Genomic DNA, 10,834 nt, shown 5'->3' with positions numbered 1-10,834 from the left:
GTTAGAGATCTCTCCACATCTCCCAGTGCTAAATAGTTTACACAGCATGAAAGGTAGGGGAAAGAGCTTAGGGCTTGAGAATCTGATGAAAAAGAAAGTTAAAGTGTTAGTTGCTCAGTCATGTCCTACTCTTTGGAACACCATGCACTGTAGTCTGCCAGGCTCCTCTGTCCAAGGAATTCTCCAGGCAAGAATACTGGAGTAGGTACTTATTCTCTTCTCCAGTGTATCTTCTTGACCCAGGGATTGAACCAAGCCTGAATTTCAGGCAGATTCTTTACCATCTGAGCCATGAGGGAAGCCCCTGGTCAAGCTGGGATTTAAATTGGGATTATTGGGCTTCCTTGGTGGTTTAGATGGTAAAGAGTCTGCCTGCCCTACATGGTTAGTATGGTACAGTCTCATTATCATTATTTTGTTGGGTTTAGTGAATACATTTATATTTTAAATTTCTCTTATTTTTTATTTTATAAATTTATTCCTAAATAAATTAAATTTATTTAAATCACCTAAACTGTACAAATACAAAATTGTGATTACGAACATGCTTTTCAATATTTATTTTTAATTTTCTTCTTTCCTTCTTCCTTTTTTTTAATCTACACAGTGTTTTTATTTTTATTCAACTATAAGCAAACAGCAGAATTAATACAACATCCAGAATGACTTTTTTTTACACCAAAGAGTGATCAAGTTAACAAGCACAGACTTTCAGATTTCTGGATAATCTTTTACCCAGAACTGCTGCTTATCTAGATGGCCAGGCTTTAACAGCAAAGTGACTTGCTCTCTGTAGCTTTTTCTGGTATTGTTCTATAAAGGAGCCAGAGTGGGACACTGACACCCAGTAACCAGCCTGAGGCACTGGGGGTTAGTGGACATGTGGGCCCCTCATTGTCTTGGTGAGACAGGGCTGTGAAAACATATGCCATTAGGAGACTTCATACACAGTTCTGTGCTCGGGCTACAAAAGTAGAGGCAGTCAATCTCTTCTTTGTTTTCAACCTCCCTTAAAGATTCTTTGATGCTCTGTTCTCATATTGCAAACCTGGTCTTTTTACCAGAATTTTTTTTTTTTTCTTCTTTAAAATCTGGGTTGTCATTCTCACATTAACATTTTGATAAACTCCATCACAGTAGCAAAGTAACCCCCACCAAAACAGAGTTCAAGTTTGATCAAAACATAAACCCCCTAGAATTATACAGGGCAGGCAGAAGGGAAGAAAAGTCATCCTAAACCTAAATCTGACTGCTCAGGACTCAGGCAGGGAGTGGCAGGGTAGGGGGGTGGGTTGGGGGGTGTGTGTGGGCAGAAATCTACATTCATCACTAAAGGGAAACACTGTTTGGGGACTCTGGGACAGTGTTCCACTCCTCTACTTCTCAGACAGCCGTTCGTAGAGCTTGGACACATAATCATCCCATTCAGCCTGGTGACACGTACTGGTCACTGGGGTCCCCGAGGTCATACTTTTTGCAGAAAGAGGCCACTTTGAATTTGCCACGGTAGTCCCCAGATCAGTTGCTGAGAATGCACTCATCAAACTTCAGTGGTCTTTCCTGCTCATAAACCAGTCAGATGTAGTGATGCAGGCCTGTGCCCTTGGGAGGCCCAGAGCCCACATAATCTGAGAGGAATGTGCCACTGCTGATGTCATTGCCCTTCATGTTGACCACCAGAAGGTGGTGCCATTTCCTGTATTTGGGGGTCCTGCCTGCTGGGAGCATCCAGATCTGTTAAGACCAAGGTGTACAATTTACATGAATCAAGCCTGTCCCATGCATTGCCGGTGGGCCAGTTCTTAATCTGGGTGGGTGTCAGCACTTTGGCCAGTTTGTCGACCTTCACCCAGCCGTATTTGACCTGCAGTGGGTGCTGCAGCCTCTAATCCACTTCTTGTAGGCTCAAGGGCCCGGACCACTTCTTGAGGTCCCCCGGCATCATAGAGCTGAGGGGGTCGGACAGCAGGGAAAGAGGCTGGTGGACTCCTGAAGGAGGGCAGCATAGGTTCCCAGTGGTCTGCCTTTCCTTCCTTCCTTTCTTGTTTTCCCCATATATTTACAGTCTAGCATATGTCCTCTCTTTTGATCTTATCCAAATCTATATCTATAGGCCAAAAGAGATGGAGGAGCAGCATGGGAAGAACCAAAGAACAAAGCGCAGGGACATGAATGAAGGGTGGTGGCCCTTGTTACTCATAATGAATGTTCTGCGGTAGGATCACTCCCACTGCCCTTCTGTGTACCCACCACCTTCAGGTTTGCCATGACCATGGAAGTTATTTTGGCCAGTGGAATTTGGTAGAGGTGATATGTCACTTCCAAGTGAAGCATTTGGAGTCAGATCCTAATTTGCCTCACACTCCCTTCCCTTGTATCCAGAAGGTGCCTCCATCCACTTTGCTCCCTGAAAGGGTGTGATGAGTAGGGCCGCCTGTCCACCAAAGTCAGATGTGAGTGAGAAATAAAGCTTAGTTATGTTGAGACTTTCAGATTTGGGGTTTTTATGTGTTCATAGTGTAAGTCACCTTCTCTTCACTGAATCAGAAAGGTATAACAGTCACTCCTATTTGTCTCATTCATTTGGTAACTAAAACCCCAGTTTATGGCCATTTAGCTAAAAAGTTCATTTCCTAGCCTTTCTTTCACTTGAAAATGCCTCTGTGACTTCATTGCAACCAGTGAGAAATGAGTGAAAGTAATTTTATAACTGTTGATTATGCTCTTTAAGGAAAGGTGCATATCCTGCTTCCCCTTCTCTGGAATGCAGATATAATAACAGGAGCTAGAGCAGCCATGTTAGACCAGAGGTGAATATCATGTGTTGAAGATGACTATCAACAAGAAAAACCAGGGTTCCTATCACTGTGGACTGACTGGAACTATTATTGCATGTAAATGTATTGCATTTAAGACAAGATTATTTAGACTTTGATTACAGCCAGTTGAGCTTTTAACCTAACACTCATAACCCAATAACAAGTCTGTGTGTTAGCCTTGTTTTGACATTAGAGTCTGGAGGATAGAGACAAGACCTACTCACATGGACTTGTCAGAGAGTCAAGTTAGAGCTCTGCCCCTCTGGAAGCTGTGGTCTAGTGTGGGTTTCAGAAACTCAAGCAAGAAAAAGCCATATGGCAGAGACAGCTTCAGGATGCCATAGGAACATTTGTGAGGTGAACCTATATCAGTCCTGGTGTCAAGGAATTGCCTGATTAGGGAACCGTCATAGGTCAGCCTCCCCAGAAGTAGCCCATGACTCAAGGTTTCATGTACAAGTGATTTATTTCAAAGTTCCTCTCAGAAGGATTTCCCTGGTGGTCCAGTGGTTACTGATCTGCCTTCTGGTGCAGGAGACATGCTGGACCCCTGGTTTGGGGAGATTTCATATTTTGAGAGCTACTAAGCCCATGGGCCACAAGAACTGAGATCTCAGGCCATAGATCCTATGATCTGCAACAAGAGAAGCCATTGGAATGAGAAGCCCACTCACCATATCTAGAGAGTAGTCCCCACTCTCTGAAACTAGAGAATGCTCGTGCAGCAAGGAAGACTCAGCACAGTTAAATTTTTTTAAAAAGGACCTTCCAGAGAAACCAGTGAGGGCATAGGGGAATCAGGACAGGAAAAGGATGAAACTAGCCTGAGTGTGATTGCATGCAAGTCTTGGGGAGGGAAGCTGCAGCCTGTTTTCACAGGGAACTCTGGAACATAAGTTTGCCTCAAAAGTATCCCAACCCAAGGCTAGAGAGCTGGGATTTCACACTCCCACAAGCACCTACATCTCAGCCTTCAACTAACCTGGTGTCTATGAGGCCCTGCATTAGGTCCTCCAAAAATAAGTCAAAGGGGCCCATTAGAAGCCAAAGCACACCAAAGCCAGGGAAACACAATCTCAGATAATGCTGAGGTGTCCTCCACCTGCTCTGCCCTCTCCAGCATCACATCAGGAATCCCAGGAGGGGAAAGAGCCCCTTTTGGTAGCTGGATGTAATATTTCCTTTTTTATAAATTTAATTTTTATTTTGTATGGAGTATAGTTGATTTCTGCTTGCCAGTGCAGGAGATGTAAAAGATGTGGGTTTGATCCTTGGGTCCAGAAAATCCCCTGGAGGAGGAACTGGCAACCCACTCCTGGAAAATTCCATGGATGCAGAAGTCTGGCAGCCTACAGTCCATGGAGTCACAAAGAGGTAGAAAGGACTTAGTGACTGAGCATGCATGCATAGTTTATTTGCAATATTGTATTAGTTTCAGCTGTATAGGGATGTGATTCCATTATACATATATAGGTATCCATTCTTTCTTATATTCTTTTCCCATATAGGTTATTAAAGAACATTGAGTAGGGTTCCCTGGGCTGTACTGTAGGTCCTCCTTGATTATTTATTTTATATTTAGTAGTGTGTATATGCAGAGAAGGCAATGGCAACCTACTCCAGTACTCTTGTCTGGAAAATCCCATGGATGGAGGAGCCTTGTAGGCTGCAGTCCATGGGGTCGCTAGGAGTCGGACACGACTGAGCGACTTCACTTTTACTTTTCACTTTCATGCATTGGAGAAGGAAATGGCAACCCACTCCAGTGTTCTTCTCTGGAGAATCCCAGGGTCGGGGGAGCCTGGTGGGCTGCCATCTATGGAGTCGCACAGAGTTGGACATGACTGAAGTGACTTAGCAGCAGCAGCAGCAGCAGCAGCAGCAGCAGCAGCAGTGTGTATATGTTAATCCCAAACTCTTGGTTTATCACTCTCCTCCTACCTTTCCATTGGTAACCATATGGAAGACTGGGAACTTTTTTTTTTCTTTTTTTATTGAAGGATAATTGCTTTACAGAATTTTGTTGTTTTTGGTCAAACCTCAACATGAATCAGTCATAGGTATACATATATCCCTTCCCTTTTGAACCTCCCTCCCATCTCCCACCCCATCTCACCCCTCTGGATTGATACAGAGCCCCTATTTGAGTTTCCTGAGATGGTAAATTCGTGTTGTCTGTCTATTTTACATATGGTAATGTAAATTTCCATGTTACTCTTTCCATACATCTCACCCTCTCCTCCCCTCTTCCCAGGTCCATAAGTCTATTTTCTATGTCTGTTTCTGCTTTGTAAATAAATTCTTCATTATCATTTTTCGAGGTTCCGTATATTTGTGTTAGAATACAATATTTGTCTTTCTCTTTTTAACTCACTTCACTCTGTATAACAGATTCTAGGTTCATCCACCTCATCAGAACTGACTCCTTTTTATGGCTGAGTAATATTCCATTGTGTATATGTGCCACAGCTTCTTTGTCCATTCATCTGTTGATGGACATCTAGGTTGCTTCCATGTTCTAGCTATTGTAAATAGTGCTTTAATGAACAATGGGATACATGAGTGTTTTTCAATTTTGGTTTCCTCAGGGTATATGCCTGGGAGTGGGATTGCTGGGTCATATGGTGATTTTATTCTTAGTTTTTTAAGGAACCTCCATACCACCTTCCATAGTGAATGTATCAGTTTACATTCCCACCAACAGTGCAAGGGCATTCCCTTTTCTCCACATCCTCTCCAGCCTTTACTGTTTGTAGACTTTTTGATGATGGCCATTTGACTGGTGTGAGGTGATATCTCATTGTAGTTTTGATTTGCATTTCTCTAATAATGAGTGATGTTGAGCATCTTTTCATGTGTTTGTTAGCCATATGTATATCTTCTTTGGAGAAATGTCTGTTTAGGTCTTTTTTTCCTCACTTTTTGATTGAATTGTTTGTTTTTCTGGCATTGAGTTGTATGAGCTGCTTGTGTATTTTGTAAATCAATCCTTTGTCAGCTGTTTCCTTTGCTATTATCTTATCCCATTCTGAGGGTTGTCTTTTCACCTTGCTTATAGTTTCCTTTGCTGTGCAAAAGCTTGAAGTTTAATCAGGTCCCACTAATTTATTTTATTTTTATTTCCATTACTCTAGGAGGCGGGTCAAAGAGGATCTTGCTTTAATTTATGTCGTCGAGTGTTCTGCCTATGTTTTCCTCTAAGAGTTTTATGTTTCTGGTCTTACATTTAGGTCTTTAATACATTTTGAATTTATCTTTGTGTATGGTGTTAGGAAGTATTCTAATTGCATTCTTTACATGTAGCTGTCCAGTTTTCCCAGAACAATTTATTGAAGAGGCTGTCTTTGCCCCATTGTATATTTTTGCCTCCTTTGTCAACAATAAGGTACCCATAGGTGCACCGGTTTATTTCTGGGCTTTCTGTCTTGTTCCATTGGTCTATATTTATGTTTTTGTGCCAGTACCATATATGGTACTGTACATATATGGTACAATTGTCTTGATGACTGTAGCTTTGTAGTATAACCTAAAGTCAGGAAGGTTGATTCCTTCAGCTCCATTCTTCATTCTCAAGACTGCTTTGGCTATTCAGGGTCTTTTGAATTTCCATATGAATTGTGAAATTTTTTGTTCTAGTTCTGTGAAAAATGCCATTGGTAATTTGATAGGGATTGCATTGAATCTGTAGATTGCATTTGTTAGTATAGTTATTTTCACAATATTGATTCTTCCTACTCAGGAACATGGAATATCTCTCCATCTGTTTATGTCATCTTTGATTCCTTTCATCAGTGTCTTATAATTTTCTGTGTGTAGTTCTTCTGTCTCCTTAGGTAAGTTTATTCCTCGATATTTAATTCTTTTTGTTGCAATGGTGAATGCGATTGATTCCTTAATTTCTCTTTTTGATTTTTCACTGTTAGTATATAGAAATGCAAGTGATTTCTGTGTACTGATTTTGTATCCTGCTAAACTTTGCTAAATTCACTGATTAGCTCTAGTAATTTTCTGATACTATCTTCAGGGCTTTCTATGTACAGTATCATGTTATCTGCAAACAGTGAGAGTTTTATTTCTGCTTTATTGATCTGGATTCCTTTAATTTCTTTTCCTTCTCTGATTGCTTTATCTAGGACTTGCAAAACAAGGTTGAATAGCAGTGGAGAAAGTGGACAGGTTTGTCTTGTTCCTGATCTTAGGGGGAATGCTTTCAGTTTTTCACCATTGAGAATAATGTTTGCTGTAGGCTTATCATATATGGCCTTTACTATGTTGAGGTAGGTTCCTTATATGCCCATGTTTTGAAGAGTTTTAATCATAAATGGGTGCTGAATTTTGTCAAAGGCTTTTTATGCATCTATTGAGATTATCATATGATTTTTATTTTTCAATTTGTTAATATGGTGTATCACATTGATTGATTTGAGTATAATGAAGTATCCTTGCATCCCTGGAGTGAACCCAAATTGATCATGGTGTGTGAACATTTTGAAGTGTTGCTGAATCCTGTTTGCTAAAGTTTTGCTAAAATTTTGTAATTGGGTTGAGGATTCTTGCATCTATGTTCATCAGTGATATTGGCCTGTAGTTTTCTTATTTTGTGTTGTCTTTGGTTTTGGTATCAGGGTGATGGTGGCCTTGTAGAATGAGTTTGGAAGTGTTCCTTCCTACGCAATTTTTTGAAGAGCTTTAGAAGGATAAGCATTAGCTTTTCTCTAAATGTTTGATAGAATTCTCCTGTGAATCCATCTGGTCCTGGGCTTTTGCTTTTTTGGAGATTTTTGATCACAGCTTCAATTTCAATGCTTGTAATTGGGTTGTTCATGATTTCTATTTCTTCCTGGTTCAGTCTTGGAAGATTGAACTTTTCTAAGAATCTGTCCATTTCTTCCAGGTTATCCATTTTATTGGCATGTAGTTGTTCATAATAGTCTCTCATAATCCTTTGTATTTCTGCATTGTCTGTTTTAACCTCTCCTTTTTCATTTCTGATTTTGTTAAATTGATTCTTCTCTCTTTTTTTCTGGATGAGTCTGGCTAAAGGCTTATCAGTTTTGTTTATCTTCTCAAAGAACCAGCTTTTAGTTTTATTAATCTTTACCATTGTTTCTTTCATTTTTTTTTCATTTATTTCTGCTCAGATCTTTATGATTTCTTTCCTTCTACTAATCTTGCGTTTCCTTTTTGTTCTTTTTCCAGTTACTTTAGGTGTAAAATTAGATTGTCTATTCACTGTTTTTCTTGTGACGTAGGATTGTATTGCTATAAACTTCACTCTTAGAACTGCTTTTGCTGCATCCTATAGGTTTTGAGTTGCTGTGTTTTCATTGTCATTTGTTTCTAGGAATTTTTTGGTTTCCCTTTTGATTTCTTCAATAACCTGTTGGGTCTTTAGAAATGTGTTGTTTACTCTCCACGTGTTTGTGCTTCTTATAGTTTTTTTTCCCTTGTAATTGATATCTGGTCTCATAACATTGTGGTCAGAGAAGATGCTTGTATGATTTCAATTTTCTTAAATTTACTGAGGTTTGATTTGTGACCTAAGATGTGGTCTATCCTGAAGAATGTTCCATGTGCACTTGATAAAAAGGTGTATTCTTCTGCATTTGGATGGAATGTCCTGAAGACATCAATGGAATCCATCTCCTCTAATGTTTCCTTTAATACTTACGTTTCCTTATTAATTTTCTGTTTTGATGATCTGTCCATTGGTGTGAGTGGGGTGTTAAAGTCTCCCACTATTATTGTGTTACTGTCAATTTCTCCTTTTATGCCTGTTAGTGTTTGTCTTATGTATTGAGGTGCTTCTATGGTGGGTGCATAGCTATTTACAATTGTTATGTCTTCCTCTTGTATTGATCCCTCGATCATTATGTAGTGTCCTTCCTTATCTCTTATAATCTTGTTTATTTTAAGGTCTATTTTATCTGATATAAGGATTGCTACTCCAGCTTTCTTTTGCTTCCCATTTTCATGTAATATAATTTTCCATCCTCTCACTTTCAGTCTATAAGTGTCTTGAGGTCTGAAATGGGTTTCTTGTAGACAGCACATATATAGGTATTGTTTTCGTATCTATTCAGCCAGTCTGTGTCTTTTGGTTGGTGCATTTAATCCATTTGCATTTAAAATAATTATTGATATATATATGCTCCTATTGTTATTTTCTTAATTGTTTTGGGGTTGATTTTGTAGATCTTTTTTCTTCTCTTGTATTTCTTGACTATATAAGTCCCTTTAACATTTGTTGTAAAGCTGGTTTGTGGTACTGAATTCTCTGAACTTTCACTTGTCTGAAAAGCTTTTTATTTATCCATCAATTTTGAATGAGATCCTTGCCAGGTACAGTAATCTTGGTTGTAGATTTTTCTTTTTCAGTACAATATCCTGTCATTCCCTTCTGGACTGCAGAGTTTCTGCTGAAAGATCAGCTGTTAAGCATATGGGGTTTCCCTTGTATGTTAATTGTTACTTCTCCCTTGCTGCTTTTAATATTCTTCCTTTGTGTTTAGTCTTTGTTAGTTTGATTAGTATGTGTCTTCGTGTGTTTCTCCTTGGGTTTATATTGTATGGGACTCTTTGTGTCTCTTGGACTTGATAGACTATTTCCTTTTCCATGTTGGGGAAATTTTCAACTATAATCTCTTCAAAAATTTTCTCATACCCTTTCTTTTTCTCTTCTTCTTCTGGGACCCCTATAATTCAAACATTGGTGTGTTTGATATTGTCCCAGAGGTTTCTGAGACTATCCTTAGATCTTTTAATTCTTTTTACTTTATTCTGCTCCTCAAAAGTTATTTCCACCATTTTATCTTCCAACTCACTGATTCGTTCTTCTGCTTCAGATATTCTGCTATTGATTCCTTCTAGAGTATTTTTAATTTCAGTAATTGTGTTGTTTGTATATTTGTTCTTTAATTCTTCTATGTATTGGTTAATTGATTCTTGCATTTTCTCCATTTTGTTTTCAAGGCTTTTGATCATCTTTACTATCATTATTCTGATTTTTTTTTTGGGTAGTTTGCCTATTTTCTCTTTATTTATTTGGACTTCTGTATTTTTACTTTGTTCCTTCATTTTTGTAGTATTTCTCTGTCTTTCCATTATTTATTTTTAACTCATTGTGTTTGAGGTCTCCTTTTTCCAGTCTTCAAGGTTGAATTCTTTCCTCCTTTTTGTTTCTGTCTTCCTAAGGTTGGTACAGTGGTTTGTGTAAGCTTCATATAGGGTGAGACTTGTGCTGAGTCTTTGTTTATTTTTCCTCTGATGGGAAAGGCTGAGTTAGGTGGTAATCCTGTCCGCTGATGGTTGGGTTTGTATTTTTGTTTTGTTTGTTGTTTATATGAGGCATCCTGCACAGGGTGTTACTGGTGGTTGGGGGATGTTGGGTCTTGCATTCAAGTGGTTTCTTTCATGTGAGTTCTTACTACTTATACTCCCTAGGGTTATTCTTCTGGCAATCTATGGTCTTGGAGTCAGTGCTCCCATTCCAAAGGCTCAGGGCTTGATCTCTGAAGGAGCATTTGTTCTCTTTCTTTCCTTGTTTGATTCCCCTCCATTCTCAGTGAGGTCTTCTGTGACCAGAGGGCCACTGGCACTACCAAACTGCAGGGGCTTGTTGTTGCTGACAGGGTCAAAGGGCAGCTGGTTCAATCCACCACACTTCTTTGTGTTCTCCAAGAACTGATCTCAAATCAGGTCCCATTACAGCTCCCAGCTACCAAAGCACTACTTCTTACAGAGCCGTGGAAAATCTGGAGGTGCCACAGCTTCCAGGCAGGCACCCTATGCCAGGAGATGGTCTTCTGAATTCCCCGCCTGGCACTGTCAGCTTAGGCCTGGCACCCAGGCCCAGGTTGGACTCTCACCCACCCTGTTTGTTTTTAAGAAATCATACTAACGCATATATATGGAAGTTAGAAAGATGGTAACAATAACCCAGTGTACGAGACAGCAAAAGAGACACTGATGTATAGATCAGTCTTATGGACTTTGTGGGAGAGGGAGAGGGTGGG

The 10,834-nt window shown here is 39.6% G+C and overlaps 1 pseudogene; it reads right to left on the bottom strand.

Moving 5' to 3' along the window:
* Nucleotides 1-1,376: 1,376 nt before the first annotated feature.
* On the bottom strand, nucleotides 1,377-1,942 carry LOC104983928 (annotated as a pseudogene).
* Nucleotides 1,943-10,834: the final 8,892 nt, after the last annotated feature.

This window comes from Bison bison, unplaced genomic scaffold, assembly GCF_000754665.1.
Source record: "Bison bison bison isolate TAMUID 2011002044 unplaced genomic scaffold, Bison_UMD1.0 scf7180017863691, whole genome shotgun sequence".
In the NCBI taxonomy this organism is placed as follows: Eukaryota; Metazoa; Chordata; class Mammalia; order Artiodactyla; family Bovidae; genus Bison; species Bison bison.
The sequence above is the reverse complement of the archived record's forward strand: the minus strand, read 5'-3'. Positions and strand labels throughout refer to the sequence as shown.